The following is a 19,112-nucleotide window of genomic DNA, read 5'->3' as shown; positions in this document are numbered from 1 at the left end:
CCCTTTCTCTCGCACCCGGCCTAACCAGATGCCACCAAATAACTGAAATAACATCGCCTGTCAACGGTAAAAAATGAAGACCCATACCCTAACAAAGAAAGGTACTTAGAGCTGGCAGAGGGAGGCAGATGCAGGGTTATTTATGCTCCAGTGCTTCTCAGTGTCCCGGTAAGGGTCCTCCACAGCTCAACATCTGTACCTCCAGCCGCCTAATTACCCACAACACCCCTGCCCAACCGCTTCCTAGTCTGTCACCACCTCAAAGCTCGCTGGAGACGAGCACGGAAAAGAGAAGGTGAGAAGCGTATTAGCTTTCGCCGGTCTTCATCATACTGTATTACCGTATTTATTCCTAGTTTAATTTTTCATGCTACAGAAATTACCAGTTTGCCTGTATTATACATTGCTAAGTGAACATTTTTGTACGTTCTAATACATTTGACCCAGCACTTTTACCTGAAACAGTTCTCTCAGAAAACCTTTTATTATTAAAGAAGACTCACTCTCACTCTTTCTTCCTCTTTCATGGCCCCTTTTCACACTTTCCACATTGTTCTCGCACTTAACTTTTATTATTTATTTATTACTAATTCCCAGCCTAGTATTGATTTGAAGACACACAACAATTAGGCCCATTTTGAGGATAATTCCCCTGTCCTCACTTATTTTTATAAGTAAATGAGAAATTTGCCATGCTTTATGGAAGTTTTGATGGGAGCTATCAGTTTGGAGTAGCTTGTGCCATTGATTTGATTAAAGGCATTACGCATTGTCTAATGAGTTTTACACATGGCTGAGTGGTGAATAATCACCCAGTGATTTCTGACCCAGAACTCTTCACACCCCCTCCTCTTCTCATTTTTCTCACTTTCACCCTTTCTCACTCTCTCGGAGCAGAGGACCAGATACTTGGTACTTCACAGAAGAGGTAACGGAAATCAATTGAGAGCGTGATTTGAAGAGTATTTTTGTCCTCCTTTTCCCCCCCTCTCTCAAGTCAAATTGATTCCTTTGCTTGTTTTGCTTTAATAATCATTTTCGGTAAGGTGTTCAGTAAATGTGCACAGAATGAATATGAATATTAGGTGTCAAGGCTCTTTGCATGATCAGTTTTGAAACCTATACATTTTACCCGGCTGCAAATTATCTAGCAATTAAAGCGTATTGTGTGTAATAAGCAGTGTCTCTACTGGGTGTTTAGCGTTATCGAGCCTGTCTGGAGATGGAGCTCATACCTGCTGCTCTCTGAATTGCAGCACATAAAAGATGGACTGAATATGTTCCCCGGGAATATTGCCCTCTCCAAAAGACCAATCCGTCTTGCTTAGAGAGGCAATCTTAGGTGCGGTAGATAAACTAATATTTGTGTATAACCTCAGTCAGACAATACAAATGATCGGATGATTTTTCATCTCCTTATGCATACAGGGAAATATGAAAAATTGAGGTTTAGGAATATTTGCAGGGTCTGCGAGGCGGCTGGCTCGGCCGCTGAGTGCCCTGGGCCACGCTCCTCACCAACGACTGCAGAGCGAAGAGTGATGAGAATATTATACCCGTCTGTTTCCCGTCACTCCCCATCCTCCCCTCCCACCTTCTTCATTCTCTCCTCTCACCACACTAATTCATACGGCCACAAGATGGAGAGAGAGGCAGAGAGCGAGGTGAAATGAGAGCATTAAACAGGACGCCCCTTTGGCTTGCTGTCCTTAACTTTCGCCTTCTCCCCGCCACCCATGATTGACAATCACACTGACATAATACTCCCGGGCCCTCTCGCTTCTCCTTGTTGTCCCTCTCGCCCTAAACCAACAACTCTGCCACCACTGCCAACTCCTACCACAGAAAAGCTGGGACTCTCTTTATCCTCTGGCCCCCCCACGCTGAAGACATCTTATTGGGTTAATCTGCTGGTGTTACCGGGCCAAACTATTCATTTCATTGTGCAGCTAGTGGGCAGATGGGGGCACAGTGTGATCATTGAAGTTTTGTCACACTGAAACTCTTGTTGATTTTGGATGCAGAGGGAAGATATTAAAGAGACTACAATGCTGATACTCCATCTGTGGAGTATTGTATGATTGCATCCATGATATTTAAAGGGGCCATATTATGCTTTTTGGGGTTGTCCATTTCCTGTAGTGTGTTCTTTGTGCATGTAAATGGTCTGCAAAAGCTCAAATCCCTGTGTACCCTAACATTGTGACATCACGATGCAACACTCTCCCATCTATTGGCTAGCGCTCCGACACATTGTACGTGATAGGCTAAGGGGTGGGACATTTCTAAGCTAAGCCGGCCAGCTAACCAATCAGAGCAGACTGGACTCTGGTTTCGGACAGAGGGTGAAAAGAGGTGCTGCAGCACAGGCAGTATGATACAAATAAAGAGCTTTTTGAACATTAAATCATGGAGACATGTCACAATAGAGGCACTAAATACAAATATGAACCTAAATAATCACAATAGGGCCCTTTTAACAAAAATACCCAAAAAATAACTTTGCTGCAGCATATAAGTTCAACAATATCGCACTTGGGAGCATGGGACAGTATGTTTACTGCTAGCATCAGTCAGGAAAAGGGCATGTTTTCCAATAAGACAGAGTGCATTTGGTTCCCTTCAAATATAAAAGCCAAAGTCCCTTTTTATCCTTTTTCCTTTCCTTGAAAAACTGCTGAAACCCACACAATCCAGCCGTCAAGTGCAATTCCCCTCACCACCACCCCCTGACATGGAGATGGTGACATTTACCCCCACAGCCCGCTCTCCGCCTCCTCAGCTTTTGGGAGTTTTTATTTTTAGTTTATTGCGTCGCCTCACGCCAAAGCCTCCATGTTTTCCCTTGAAAACCTTTCTGTTTGCTCACTATATTTCTGCATTATCTGCCTTTGCCCTCTGCTTTTCAATATGTCTATTTTTCTCCCCCTTCTTATTTCATTTTCTCCCTCGCTCCCTATTCTTTGGATCTCCCCCGCTATATCCCACTCCCACCCTCTCTTTTTCTATTTTAGCCTTACTACGGTGAGGAACTTTTCCCCTCCCCTGTTTGTGATAAATCAGGGGTCTGAGCGGCGGCACTCGGTCAGAGGCATCAGTAGCGAGGCTGATGAGATAAGCGCCGCTCATCTCTCGGCCCTGTATGGAGATTTATTGGGCTGGGATAAGCAACAAGCTTGCCATCACTCTCAGCCAAATAGACTCCCCGCCTGCATGTGTTTATTCTTATTGCACTGCCACGACCACTGCCGCTGTCAGGGGTGGAGTAGCCCCCGGAGGCCTGCTCCGTGCTAGAGGAAGCCTAGCCCTGCTCTCTGGATCATTACCTTCTATTAGATCAAGAAAACAAGCCTCCACTCTGGGGCTCTGAGTGACACTGATGGCCCAATTTCTCTCTATCTCTATGGACCACATAGGCATATATAAAATAAGGTTATTGTTTATATTGGCTCCTCACATCCGAGTGTCAATAGTGCTGTCTTCCTTTTGTTTTTTTGCAAGGTCTTCTTTTGCTGCAATGCACATCGAAGAACATTCCTAATTATTTGTGTACAAACATGTATTCCAGTGGCTGGGTGAGATGTCAAGGGGCATTCAGGGGCAAGTACGATTTAAATAGATGTACATATTGGCTTTGTCAGCATATATGTGAGGTTTTTAACTTTTTTGCGACAATCATTTCCTCAACAACCTAATACTTACCTAAAGTTTCCATCACAATCTTCATCTTACAAATAACATGTTTAATTCACAAGCAAATAAATGTTGGAATTAAAACGTTCTGCTACAGACTTATGTGGCCCTGGTATGACCCGTAGCTCACGGTGGCTAAAGCTAGCTCTCGTTGGCAAACACAAGCTGGATATTGATATCTAAGTGCTAATTTACTGACGACTCTTGACTCTTTTTCACCTGTGTAACTGTTAGCATTGCAACCATTATATGACAAATTAAAGCACAAAGTAAACCTCACAAGAGGCGTTGTTACCTGCTTTAGGGCTTTCTTAGCCACATGATATTATTGACACCCAGATCGCAAATGTTGGCAATGTCACATCTCTTGAGTAATTGTAACTCACTAATTGCAGATGCATTTGTGCAGGGCGGTATCATGCTCAAGCACAGTTGGGAAATAAATATGTCAATATTAACAGAAGAGAAACTTATATCATGTTGCAAAAGTTGGCAAAAACTGACTTTAGGACACATAATGATAGACAAAGTGAAAAAAGGGCAAGTGTTTGGCATTCAATTTATTTCAATGCTAATCATTTAATCAGTGTTGGGACTAACGCGTTACTGTAACGCAACTACCTTTTGCGGTTACTAATAACGTTACTAGTTACCTATAGAGTGGCGAAGTCACGCCCATCTACTTCCGCCCCATGGGACCTTATTTCGGAACAATTATGTATTGAAGTCAATGGAGAGAGAAAACGTATCTTTCGATCCCGTTTGAATTGTGCCATGAATTACACATATGATGTTTGTCAATCTTAAAAAATAATTTCCATGTCAAAAAAGTCACAGTTTGTCGTAAAACTGTTGAAATATAAGACTATGAAAAATACGCAACTACAAAGACTACAAATCCCAGAGTCGCGTAAGTGATGTCACAATTGTTTTCCTCCACTAAAATAGAGATAGCTAAGATAAGATAACGCCATATAGATAGAATCTATCTATATGGCGCTGGCTAAGATAAGATAACTTTAACAAGATGCCTGTGTGCTTAGTACCAGGTTGTTATTATACCAGCAATGGGTCTTGCTCGTTCTTTCGCTTCCCGTCTGATGAAAGGACCAGGAGTGTGTGGATCAAGCTAGCTAGTAGCTAGCACGTTAGTTAGCATTACAGCCTTGTCATTTTTATTAGCCTTAACATGAAGTAACATTAAGTAACCCAAAATGTTAAACAGTAAGAGTAGTAGTCATATTTCGTGAACCCTTTGAATAGTACTGTCACCGGTGTGATCATTCTATAATACACAATTTAAGCCCGGGGGAGAAATGCTAACGCTAACGCTAGCGATCTTTTCTACTTCATGCTATCTGCGCAAATGGTTGACATTAAACATTAAAACGACCAGGCAGTTCAGAGAGAATCAAAGGAAGGCAGGCAGGCAGCTTTGCATGACATTCTTCAGGACGTGTTTCATTGTGGTGATAGTGAGGGTAGTCAATCGTTTTGTTGACAAGACAGTAGTGACGGCCAACTTGGTGACGTGTGTTGTTGACCAGAGATGTAGTTCATTGAGCGTTTCACACAAACAAATGTGTTACTTCACAGTTTTACGACACATTTTCTTTTTTTTGACTTGCAAAATTATCTTTTAAATTGACAAACATCATATGTGTAATTCGTGGCACAATTCAAACGGGATCGAAAGATAATCTTTCTCTCTCCATTGACTTCAATACATAATTTTTCCGAAATAAGGTCCCATGGAGGTCCACCGGAAGGGGAGGGACTTCGCCTCTCTATTCCCATTCAGTAACGCCGTTATAGTTACTGTGATTTAAATGGGTGCGTTACTGTTATGTGATCCAACTGAACCGAATCTCCGTGCGGATGTAATTTACAGGCGAATACAGTGATGTCCTCTCACAGTACCATGGAAAAGTGAAAGTGACGAGAGGAGTGATGATTGGTTAACGCGGGGTAACATTTCAGGGTAAGCCAATCAGAGACAGAGTTGGGCGGGTCTTGCCTTATGGGGAAAATACACAGACACACAAACACTTGCTAACACACACACATACACGGCAACGCCCACCACCAGCACACACACACACACACACACACACACAATGGCAGATGCAAGTATCAGCGACAGCAGCAGCGCATTTACAACTTGGAGATATAACCACTATTTTCAATTTGTGGGGATAAAGGACGCAAAAAATATTACGGTCAAATGTAAACTGCGTGCAGGACAGAAAGCATTGTCCACATCGAATAACAGCAATGCCAATCTCCTGAAGCACCTAACTAATGTACATGGGGCTATAAAACTAGTCTTACTGTGCCACAGAACAACACAAAAACTTGTATTTTTATTGTTATTATTTTTAAAGTAAAGTAACTTGTTACTAGTTACTTTTATAATTTAGTAACGGAACGTAAAGTAACTAGTTACTTTTTTGAGAGCAGTAACTATAACTATTACTAGTTACTTTTTAAAAGTAACTTGCCCAACACTGCATTTAATTCACAAAAAGTTAAAAATTCAAATACAATCATAAGACAGAATGAAGATAGGTTGAATAGGACCCCCAAATAAGCTATCCGAAGCATAAAATAGTGTCCCTAGCATTCGTTTTTTGCATCGTCCCTTTCCTGTAGTGTGTTTTTGTGCATGTAAATGGTCTGCGAAGTCTAAAATCCCAAAGTTACCTCCAGAGGGAGTTTCTCTCCCAAAACCACCCCCCCCCCCCCTCTTCCTGAAACGCCTCCTTTAAACTCCTTTGTACACTTCCATCAAATAGATTACAATCACTATGTAACACTCGTGCTTCTATTGGCTAGTGCTCTAACAATATACTTGATAGGCTAAGAGGCAGGACATTTCTAAGCGGTTGCCCAATCACAACAGAGCCGGCCAGCTAACCAATCAGGGCAGACTGGGCTCTGGTTTCAGACAGAGGGTGAAAAGAGGTGCTGTAGCACAGGCAGTATGAGAAAAATAAAGAGCTTTTTGAACATTAGAGCATGGAGACATATCACAGAAGAGGCACATAACACAAGTATGAACCTGAACATTGGTATAAAAGGGCCCCTTATCTATAATGAAAAGTATACGGAAACCCATCCTTTGTCACATGTGACCACAGTGGCCGCTGTTCAGCAGGAGTAACAAAGTCTCACTCGGACTGTTCTCCTACCAGCTGCTGGTGACAGCATTAATTTCGGGCTACCAGCAGTCTAACACATTAACTGTCGCCCTGCTGGTGTCAGAGAGCTGCAGGCCAGGATGTGCACATCCAGCTCCCACTTCTCCTCCCTCCCCGGTGCCACGAAAACACACTCCACTTACCCAACAAGTTCTCCTCAAATTGCTTTTACCCTCCTCAACCTTTTGAGTGTACACACGCGCTGAAATACACACACAAAGTTAGGCCTGGGCGGGGTAGCGGGGGTTAGTTTTTCAGCACTCAGGTTATATTTAATCATAGCTGGCGGATGAGGAGGCTTTTCTCTTTATGAAAGGTATTAGAGCAGCGCTGTGTTTTCACTCAGCTTTACACTCTGCCCCCATGCTTTTCTTCCCCTGACCTCTGTTACCATGTGCCAGGGAGGAATTTGATAAAGTGACACCGGGTCCCCACTATCTCTTCCTCTCTCTCCATCTCCCATCTCTGTCTCAGATTCTAATAGTGCGTCTGGCAGGTCTGGACTGCCTCTCATCTCATCAGTGGGGTCACACCTTTGGGCTGCCCTCGCTCTCTTTCCCTCAGCACTTGCCTTGTCATTTATTTTGCTGCTGAAACAGCCAGCGAACCGGCAGGTCTGATTCAATCTCCTACATCCTTAGGCTGATGTACCGGACAGAGCCACCTTCTGCGATAGTGCTAACATGAATGAAGGGAGGGCAGGGTTTTACACTAGGCCCCCCTTGTTTTGCAACTTCCTGCTCATCCTTTGCTCTTTCCTCACTGAACCCAAACCATCAGGGAGGATTTTCTTGCGCCATACATTGTTAAAACACACTTTCGTTAGCCGAGGAACCGCACTCTGACAGAATATACTATCATTCAGCCCTCCCTCTGCATCCTTATGTGAGTCACCCCAACCCTAGTTGATCTGTACTACTTCTACTTAAGGGTCCCATTCTCTTTGATCTAACTAAAGTTACAGAGGAAAGTGTGGAGCATTGGGAAAGCTCCAGCAGGGGGGTTTATGCCCTTTCAACACTTTGAGAAACTGGGGATGCTCTCCATTCTGCTTCAAGTTGCACCCGGGGACTCTCCCCACTTCACTAGCATGCATCAGCAGACACTTGGTCATTAGGTAGATTGACAGTGATTGTCTGGCCTGCAGAGCTGAGGCAGCCTCAGATGCCTGCTTTGAAATGCACACATATAGATTTTGTGTGGGTGAACAGAATTAACAGAAAACGTTACAAGCGAAGGTAATCGATAATGGTGTGAAAGATGCGGCGGACAGTGTGGAAATCACATTTTGGACAGGTTGCTACTCCATAATTGATTGGGTGTAGCTTTAAGCCGCTGCCCTTTTTTCTTCTTCTTTAACTTAAGGGCTGATGGTCCACGCTGCACTGCTGCTCAGACCTCCAGCACTGAAGAAGGGTTTCTGTAGGAGATTGCCAAAATGAAGGCGCTTTTCGGAGTGGGCATGTTTGTTTTCTTCTCCATTGAGAGAGTGAGGAGAGTAGTGTGTGTAGTAGTGTGGGTTTTGTGAGTTGGGCATGCCCCATAATCTCATACCTCTCCTGTTGGATGCAACACTAACAATAGTTGTTGATTCTTCACCATTTTGGTCAGGAACATTTCCTTTTGACACCTATCTTGATTTGACTCCTGTCCTCATATTCTGGCAGGAGCTTCTCGTCCCGTGTGTTTTCATTTGTGGCACTGTAGAGGACACAAATCTTGAGGAGGTTGGGGGCTGTCCTCTATTATTCATCAGTGGTAATGAGTGAAAGGAGCTGGCAGCATCTGTGGACTTATTGATCCTATCCTCTGGTTTCGTGCCTCACCTCCGGTGGGGGAGGAGTAAGGGGAAGTGGGCTCAACCCAGACGCACACCTCTTCTGTGGAGCCTAGGGAACGTGCCCAGCCCCCTGCCTCACCGCCCTCGCTGCCCGGCCACCTGGCACTGAGGCATTAGCGTCTCATTGTTTTTGGATGGGAGTGCCCTATGCTGCGATGTTTTTAGGGATTGACTGTATGGTCAAATCATATGTGATTACAGAAAATCTGTCTTTCTTTTGCTGTTGTTGAATGGAAAAATAGTATCACTAACGCATGTTAGGTTTACATTTCTATCAGTATAAAAAGCTATCTCTGTGAAAATTACTCTGCCTTTAAATGGTTAATGGACAGTTCTTATATAGTGCTTTTCCAGTCTTTGCGACCCCTCAATGTGTTTTTACATATACTAGTCAGCAACTACCCATTTAAACACATTCACACAGAGGCAGAGGCTGCCATGCAAGGTGCAACCTGCTCATTAACTAATATTAACACATGGTTGACCATGCCTTTAGGGAGAAACTTGGATATGTGTCTTGCCCAAGGATACATGTTAACTGCAGGGACTGGCAATCAAACCACCCATTCAGATTGGTATACGCCCACTGTACCTCACAAGTACAGTTGCCCCATTTATTCTTTTAAATTTAACGCAAGGGTTTCACCTCAATTAAGTTAATTTTGGAAACTGCGTGACAAATAAAATGGTGTGTAAAAAGTAGATTTTTATAAAGGATGTGTAAAGACCATTAGGCAGTAACCTTCAGCTGGCCTGTTGACCAGACAGTCTATCTGAACCTTGCAGAGGCCTCCCCCTCGCTCTCCATGCCTACGTATTCCCCCAACTCACCCATTTTACTGCCTTAGTGCACAAACGCAAGCAGTCTAAATTAGGCCGGCCCCCTTTTAATACCACAGAGAGGGGAGAAGCAGCCATTATGAATTATCCTTAATTACAGCCATTTCCTAAACTAATAAAGCTGCTAAATCTTTACTGCAAAGGTTAGTTTGTGTGTGCCTCTTTCTGTGAGTGTGTGTGTGTGAATGCACATGTAGGTGTACGAGCTCATGCATTCAAGCGTACATGCTGGTGATTGGTGTGGGTAAAGTGTGTGTGTGTGTGTGGGCGCAGGAGAGCTGGCTGGCTGGCTGGCTGGCTGGCTGGCAGCACCCATAGTCCCATTAATTTCACGTGGGCTCCCTATCACCAGCCACAGATGCCTATAGACACGTAAATGAGTCTCCAGCGAGCAGTGGGCCGCCTCAGCCAGCCAGCTCGGGCCTAATGGGCTGGAAAGCCAGCGTATGTGACGGAAGGAGATGAGGGCCTTATTTACACTGGCAGACATTAGTGGATGGACGCTGATTCACTGATTAACACGTCAGCCTCCCTCACACACACCTCCCCCCACGCCTCAAGCACTTCATCCCTCTCCCTTCAAACCTTTACACTACACACCCCAAAAAATCCATATTCAAACATATCCTCTTCCTGTTGTTTTCTTCCCTTTCTCTTCTCTCCTCTGAACTTCCAACACCATGCACATGCCCCCACTAATAGACACACACACATTCACAACATCCACTGTTAGAAATGCATGGTGGCAGGTTGCTGAGAAGGGGGAAGCCATCTGTGAATGATAGCTCCTGTGGAAAGATAATGTTTCTCATGCAGCGCCGAGTGGGGTGCTGATGGAAGAAGATGACTTTTTGAATGGTTAAGTGGGTAAACGTTAGATCACGGCCACAGCGCTCCCGTTAGCCTCACCCACCATCAATCCCTTCCTCGCTCCTTTCCTTCCCTCCCTCGCTCTGCCTTTCTCTCTCTTTCCGTCGACTAGATTGTTTATTGAAAAGGCACAAGGAGGCCGCCGATAAGAGAGGCAAGGCTAATGCCATGATTTGTGTCAGTCACGCCGTACAATTTGTTACAATCGCGACACTTATCACAATATAATATGTTTATTCTGGTCAATTAAGTGGCGCATGGAGGCTCCTGCATTTGAAGTGTCACATGCAAGATGGGACGGGGTGAGGCCGATCAAAGGAAATGGAACTAATCTAATTGCACAGCATCTCCCGCTGCTGCCGCCTCCGTCGCTGTGCCCTTGCCAGTCAGGCTATAAACTAATGCATTTTGGGAGAAAAGAAGGGACATCAGTACAGGTTTACAGGTACAGAGATGGCCAGGTGCTAGATGCATAAAAACAAACCATTTTTGAAAATGTCTTAACATCACAACCCTTTGCACAAACAGACACATGCCTCGAGTATACTTTGGCACTAGAAGACCTACGTTTGACAAACTGACAGGCACCAACACATTATTATGCTTACCATAGATATGCTCATAAACACAACTTGTATTAGTGACCACATTGAGGCCAGCAAAGCCCTGTACTTAATCCCTTTAAACATATTTAAGACATCCTTATAAATACACACATACACAAAGAGACGGCACATGATTAAACAAGTATGACATACATGCTAACAAGGAGTGCACATTAAGTGTGCAAATAATCCTACTATTACGTAGGTTTGCATAGCAATGACATTAAATGTACGCCCAAACTTTTAATCAGGAGTGTAATTAGAACTGTACACATTTACAGTACTTTTGTAAACACACAGACACACGCAAAATGTGTGTAAAAAAAATGTATCCTGGCAGTTTGTTGCACACATGGACACACACACACACCTGGACACATTGTTGTCCAGCATAGATCCCAATAGAGTCAGAGTATACATAAAAGCAGGGCAGGCAGTGGGGGCAGGCTGTGTAGCGGACCAGTGCTTCCATCGATCTGAAAGGGTTCATTAGGTAAGTGCTGACATCACAGATTGATGTCTCTTTAAACCAGTGCCTGCCGAGGAGCTGACAAGGAAAATCAGCACTATTGACTCCCTTCGTGGTGTGTGTGTGTGTGTGTGTGTGTGTGTGTGTGTGTGTGTGTGTGTGTGTGTGTGTGTGTGTGTGTGTGTGTGTGTGTGTGTGTGTGTGTGTGTTGTGTGTGTGTGTGTGTGTGTGGTGTGTGTGTGTGTGGTGTGTGTGTGTGTGTGTGTGTGTGTGTGTGTGTGTGTGTGTGTGTGTGTGTGTGTGTGTGTGTGTGTGTGTGTGTGTGTGTGTGTGTGTGTGTGTGTGTGTGTGTGTGTGTGTGTGTGTGTTTACCTTTACAATATCTGTGTGCGAACATACATGGTTACGTATTTGAGTACATCAATGTCAACGTGCACATATGTGCCAATAAAATGAACATGTGTGCAATAGCATTTGGCAAGCAGGTGTGTCTCTTTGTGTGTGTGTGTGTGTGTATATATGTGTGTGTGTGTGTGTGTGTGTTTCCCCAGACGCCACGCTAGTTAGCCGTGTCTCTGATGGGCTCCTTGGGTGTAGGTGTTCACTAATGTTGCTAGTTATACACTCAGCCATGCGGCTAAGGAGCCTGTCAGCCTGCTTCTGCTATTTTACGCCACCATTCATCCATCTACCATGACAGAGTGGGGAGGGGATGGAGTGGAAAATGGAGGTGAAGACTAAAGGAAAATATAGTGCGGAGGAGTCAGCGATGGACTCGATAACCATCTCTCTCTATCCAAAAAAAAACATGCAGAGCACACAGCACACACAGTGAAATTTGGCCTCTGCTTTTAACCCATCCTAGTACCAGGAGTCTAGTACTAGGAGCAGTGGGCAGCTATTGTACAGCGCCCGGGGAGCAATGGGAGTGGGGGGGAAGGGGGGTGTCCGGTGCCTTGCTCAAGGGCACCACGGCAGGGCAGGAGGTGAACTGGGACCTCTCCAAGTAGAAGTCCACACTCCATATTTAGGTCTGGTCGGGGACTTGAACCAGCGACCCTACGGCTCCCAGTCCAAGCCCCTACTGACTGAGCCACTGCCGGACTATCCATACGTTAGCGGCACATTTAGGAACACTTTTAGATAATTACGTTGTATAAGATTCTGACTCATTTGCAATCCAGAGAGATCTCCTTTCATCTGAGGCCTCTAAGCTGTGTAGTGAAAATAGGATTCAGGCCCTACATTCTCCTTGTGGAAAGTCCCTCCTGAAAGTTGTCTCTGTAAATGACCCCAGTCCCCTCACCCAGTACTTGTCGATTGATTTGAGATGTCGTTTGTATCTGATGTGTTTCTCTAATTAAGATCAGGGGAGAATCATTGTCATTGAGCGGCTCCACAAGCCCATCAATTGGACGAAGAGAATGTCAGTATTTGTGAGGATGGTGTGGACACGAGTGACAGGAAGTCTGTGTATCCTCCCGAGTCAGATATTGTGTTTTCTAAGTCACTTAAGGTGCAATTTGGCACAATTCTATTGAGGAACATATTACTAATCATATCATGGATCATGTGACCTGCTGCAGAAAGATATGCATATACAGTTTTGCTAAACAGCGCCTTGCATCAATTCATGTAGCACCGAGCTACATCAATTTCCTATTTTCATGTTGCAGCTGTAATAAGCGATTTGTGTAGTTGCTGATCTGCATCTATTGGAATCCATAACACAGTATTCAATGCTTTGTAATACATTTTAACGCAGGGCATTGGCAGCTGGAGATCAACGGCACATACTCAACAGTCTTATGCCTTGATGGTAATACAATAAGCATTACCTCCACTAAATGCTGATGCTTTAAATTAGGAATTGATCCGTTTTTTTGGAACATAAACAATGTGTCTTCAGGTCAAGTTGAAATGATCAATAGTTTAGGAGAAACAAAGGCAAATGGACTTATCTAGCTCTAATATATCAATACTTAATGGTGTATTTTCACAAATAAGGGGGAAAGTGAAACAGTTAAGAAAGTTTCCCCCTACTTTATTTTAGCCTGAGCTGAGCATAATGCAAAGTAAGTGTTTGGATTGTGGAAAGTGCAGAACTGAAGGCGTGAATCCCTTCCAGGCCGCCACCACCGGAGGCACATCCCCATTGGCTGCCTCCAGGAGATTAAAGAGAATAATTGCCAGCTGATTGGCTGTTTAATTTTTCATGGACCTTTTGATGCACAGGGTGTTTGTATTACCTTTATCAGCAGGCATAATAATGGGATAGAGTTTGACACACTTTAGTAAAACAGGCGTCTTCTCGGAGCAGGGGAGCTGCTCCTCTTCGTCTCCGAAGACATGAACAGACTGCAGTGGGACGTCAGTATCTTTCAGTGCCGTTCAAAAATGTTGCACATCATTTGAAAAGGATTTGTGCAGGTGATTAATTACAATTTAAGAAAAGGACAGTACCCATAGGTGTCACAGACAAATTGACCAGACAAATACAAGTGCATATTAACGCAAACAAATTTAAATTCAATATATACAAGCGGACATTCCATTGACTTTTTATGCTATTAAAATGATGCTATTTTGTTGTACTGTATATGTAAATGAGGTGAACAGCAGAGTGGAATCACTATTAAGTGTATGCAGTATAGTATTACACAACACAAACACATTGCACACCCTCTAAGTGTACCATTGCATTTAGTAAACAAACAAACAGTGACATTTTATTATATTTTGGAACTTGTTTATTGCACCATAAGATTTGAGGTTTTGACCAAAAGTTAAATGAAAAAACGTCAAGTGAGGTCTTTTTACTGCATATCTGCTATATTCCATTGCACAGGTGTTTCTATTTTCCTAGTGAGCTGTTGTACATTAGAATGTATCTGACTATTTGAAATGGACTGAATTGTATCCCCCCACATTATGGTTCATTTCTTATTTTGGGAATCCTCCGGTCTCACCTCCAGCACACTGAGTGTTTTACCATCCCTCTGAAAGCAGTATGAAAGTACTTGAGAGCTCGTTGTGCCAGCTCCTCCCAGATCAGGGACAGCTGCAGTTGACAGTCCCATGCTCATACCTCTGCCTGGTGACACTAATCTTTTCCTGTAGGTGACCTACCTTCTCATTCCCAATCTGCGTGCAGGTGTGTGTGTATGTGTTGTGTGATAGTTGCAGCGCATGTCTCCTCTGCGGTTCCGCTTCGGAGGTCCAGGAACGGTGAGCTTCTCATGGTTGTCACTTTGAGGTGGGAGAGCAATCATTTCCTTGGACAACAGTCCCATCCTCCTCCCTGCTTCCCGCCCGCTCGGATTAGTTCCTCTCGCTGAGAAGATTTGCATCCAAAATATTTTCCTCTTATTTATTTTCCCTCTTATTTTCTTGTTTTCTTTCTTTACATCGTCTACCATCCGTGTCTCTTTTTTCTCTGCCCTTCTCTGTTTCCTCCTTCTCGTTTTCCCCCGGACGCTGTAGAGCATTTTATTACAATTGTCAGAAAGAGTAGCAATTCTATTGTGGGGTGATTACGACAGGGTGTTTTACCCACAGATCACCAGAGCAATTAAAATCTGTAAATAAGGCTACCCATGATGCCTCAGTCCAAACAATGGGGTCCCGTAGGAAGTGTTTGTTTGAAGGAGAACTGTGCAAGAGAGTTTCCCTCTCTCTTTGACTCTCGCTCTCTCTCTCATTAATTAGGAGACGCTCCTTCAACCCGACACGGCTGTGTCGATGGGCAGCTTTGCACAATCGCAGTGACACATATCTCAGACACAAGATGAAGTTGTTTACTTTTGTGTAAGACCTCGCATTACGCCACTGCACTTTGTTTTGCAGCATGGCAAAGATAATGCAGGCCTACAGTAATTGTCCTAGCTACAGCTGGTATGATGAGGAAATAGAGAGGCCTGCGCCAGCCACTGTGCAGAGGGAGTAAACACACTTGCACATATGTGACTAATGGAGTTTGAATTGAAGGAATAGATTGATAGGCAATACGGTAGGAGATCTGTCACCAAATTACTAAAAAATATTTCTGAAAGATCTGATTATGTCTGGTCTTTTGGCCTGCTGTCTTCTAGTCACTTGGCATTGTCACATCTGTACCCTGGCATTACCAGAGCACAATGCTGCCAGGTAACCAAGACAATGCTGCCAGAGAATGTCATATTCCTTGAATGAACAGCTTAATTAGGGCTTGAGCTAAACATTAGCATAGAGAGCTGCTTAAAGTCTGGTTTATCTGCTTTTACCTAGTTCACAGCAGTTCACAAAGTGATGCAAGCACCCCGAACGCCTCAACTACTTTTTGCTGTTTCTTTTTCTTTGTAGAGACAAAAGGGCTCTTTGTAGTTTTGTGGGAAGACATGTGGTACATGTCATGTATTTGGTGTCAGGATGTGCGCGTACCGCTTCCGCAACCACCCCCACCCTGCTTCATAAATTACTCAATAGTGGAGTTTGGGCAGGTTGGAGCTAAGGAACCAGACAGATAGAAGGAGGGACCGTGGGAGTATTGCAGCTCAATATAGCGCCGCGATGATGCCAGGCTCCTTGGGCCTCACCAGAGGCTATATGCCTTACCAAGATCCTGTTTACAGTCAGCCAAAGAAGCTGCCAGCCACCCATTTCCATATCGCTGCCTGCGGTCCTGTGCGGAAACTAATTCTCTGTGCCGGAGATGCACCATGATGCTGCCTGTTCTGTACCCATCTCACTTTGCATCCTGTGTCTTGTGTGTCTCACTTTTGTTTCCATCTGTTTGACTCCCATCTCATCTTTCCATCACTCCTTATTAGCTATATCTCTATATCTCTATCTATATCCCTCGACTCCGCTTTCTCCCAGACCTACCCTTTGAATTTTATCCTCTCCTGTTCATCCCTATCAGGGATTGTTGGAAGTATTTCAGGGAAATGTTGTTACTCAAGTTGCAAGCAATTACATTGTTGTCAAAATAACAAGGAATCCCATGTCGGTGAACTTAGCATGTAGGTCAGTATAAAAGTTGCATATAAGTTGCTTTGTGGGTTAATATTTAAATAAGTGGAGGCAGGACAGCTTGTACCTGTCCATTGTGAAGGAAGTGTATACAAATTCCTATGTGCATGACTTAGGAAAAATGTTTTAATTGTATTCATGTGTATACATCATTATTTAAAATATGTATAATTTGAATGCCTATTTGAAAAATGTACAAATATCTTTTTAAGTGAACATTGTTTTTAGAGTTTCTCATCTGTGTTACTATTTTGATGGTGTCTTTTTCCTCTACGTGCATGTGCCATGTCCGTTCTGCTGTGTATTTCTGGTTGTGTTTCTGCACACACATCTCTGCGTGAGCCTGCCATCTTCAGATTTTTCCCTTGTTCTTGTCTGTCATATGTTTGTGCAGATTTTTGTTCTGCTTCAGCCACTTGTGTAGTTGCCATGTTCCTGTGCCTGTACATCAGTGAGCATCTGCTCTTTCAACAAGGTCCCCATGGCCTCAAATGTCAGAGCAAGCAGCTGCCAGACAAGTGCATTGGGCAGCAGGCTTGTGTTCCGCCTCCTCCCATCCCTCTACTTCTTGTTCTGTGATGTTAACTGTGATTGAAAGTAAGTACGCAGTAGAAAGAGGGGGGAGAGATGAGGTGAAGGGTCCCTGCTTTTTAGAGACTTTTAGATTCCTGCAGTACGGAGGAGAACTGTTGTTTCTGTTGCTCAGGGCCTGATTTTCTCCAGGGCTTTAGGGTCAGGTGGGGGGAAATGTGTTCTGTTGTGCATTAGGTACTGCTTCCTCAGCCCTCTTGTGTGAAAGACCAGTACATTGGGAAGCCATTTGAAGCTTGTCCATATTGTAGTCCATGTACTATAAGGTACCAGGGGACAGATGGTGTGTGCATTTATCAATATGTGTCTCGGTGTGTTTGTGTCTGTGTGCAGGCATAGGTTTGAATGTGCTTGTATATGCTCTTATATACCTTTTACAAGTCTGAAATTGCACTGTAACATCTTAGGCAATGTGGATCCCCTGATGCACTTCATAGTACAGATGGCGCTACACCGTGTCATAGGACGCCTGTATCAGAGGATATGTGTGGGCTTGTTGCTCGCATGTGTGTGTATGATGGAGTAGTCGCAGGATGGGAGCGCTGAGGCAGAAGAGATGGAGGGTGAAGAGACAGGCAGGTACCCCCCAGGATGGGCCCGGGGGGCAGCGGGCCAGGGGTAGCCCCTCCAGCTCCCCCCCAGCACACTCTGCTCTGCTCTCAGACACTTCTATTGATTTGTCCGGCAGATATGACCACAGGTTAGCTGCTCTGCTAAGTACTGCTCTTTTCACCTCCCTTTGCCTGCAAACAAAGGCTGGACACATTTGATGTCAGGTGATGTTGTTTCCCTGGAACTACTGTCCGCCCCACCTCAAGCCTCCCTCCCTGGCACAAATCATGCATGAGCCATCAGGGGGCACTGTTAGACTCACTCCTGCCCGATAAACCCAACCCAAACCTGGCATAGTTCTCCATTGTCTTCTCCTGAGGCTGTAGGAATCCTTGAGTTCTCAGCTATGGCAGGCCTACAAGCTGGCACTTAAGGTGTCAATCAATCCTCCGCCTTCATCTCAGGACGCCAGCAAGTAGAAATTCTGTGTTAAATCAAGCCTAAAGTGGATTAGTCCAAACAGAAGCTTGAATTGTGCCTGTACTTTGCCATATGTGATCAACATGTGTAGCGAAGTGTAAAGTTTGAACCTGACAGATGTAGATGGAAGCCAAAGCAACTCTTGATCAGCTTAAGACAGTTCACATCATTGCCAACTCTTATGTGATCCAGAGTCAGTCGGCAGTACCTCGCTGACAGGGGGATGAATCGAGTCTTCAAAAGGCCTCATTGGTGACACATTAACATGTGTCGAATTTCCTGGAAGACTCTGAATTCTGAGCTGTCACAGGTGGCAGATGAGATAAAGCTATGCTGCTCTGCTTGTTTCGTAACATATCCCAACTCATGTTGAAAAGAAAATTGGCACCTGCTTGACACCTATTAAAAAGCAGTTTTGGATATTTGAAAGAGGGATGTTGTAACATGCCTTGTATTATTAATTAAAAACAACCTTCTCTTAGTCATCAGCCTTGTATGTGTCCGCCTTCTGAACAGGTGTGAAGGTAAAACAATGAACAGTGAAAGAAGGAACAGGAATAGGGCGTGGGTGTAAAACAACTTCCCACGCTTTGCAAGCTAGTACTGTATGTCCTAACATGACATTGAAACATACTTAATGATTGTAATTAGGTACTTTCTTTGTACTGTAGGACAGCTTAATACCAGCTTGTGTATTGTTCGTTTTTCTTTACATAGTCAGATATTACTTTTCATGGCTGTTATCCAGACTAGTTAGTGTGTCTTCTCACAGATGAGGAATGGAGCCTATTACCAGCCATGAAAACCATAAGACACAACATTTTGTATTCCTGGTGGACAGCTTCAGTACCCTCAAGATTTTACCTAGCGGGACATCTCATAAGATATCAGTATATTTTAATTGTCCTATTTCGGACTTCTATTATTCTTAAAACACAATGAAAAAAGTATAATTTTTCTTT

The 19,112-nt window shown here is 44.0% G+C and overlaps 1 protein-coding gene across 1 annotated transcript in view; it reads left to right on the top strand.

Moving 5' to 3' along the window:
* The window catches only part of fto (FTO alpha-ketoglutarate dependent dioxygenase), a 123,306-nt gene that overhangs the window by 90,716 nt on the left and 13,478 nt on the right, over positions 1-19,112 (top strand). The window lies entirely within an intron of this gene.

The sequence above is a fragment of the Trematomus bernacchii genome, unplaced genomic scaffold (assembly GCF_902827165.1).
Source record: "Trematomus bernacchii unplaced genomic scaffold, fTreBer1.1, whole genome shotgun sequence".
Lineage (NCBI taxonomy): Eukaryota > Metazoa > Chordata > Actinopteri > Perciformes > Nototheniidae > Trematomus > Trematomus bernacchii.
This window is presented reverse-complemented; position numbering and strand designations above follow the sequence as displayed.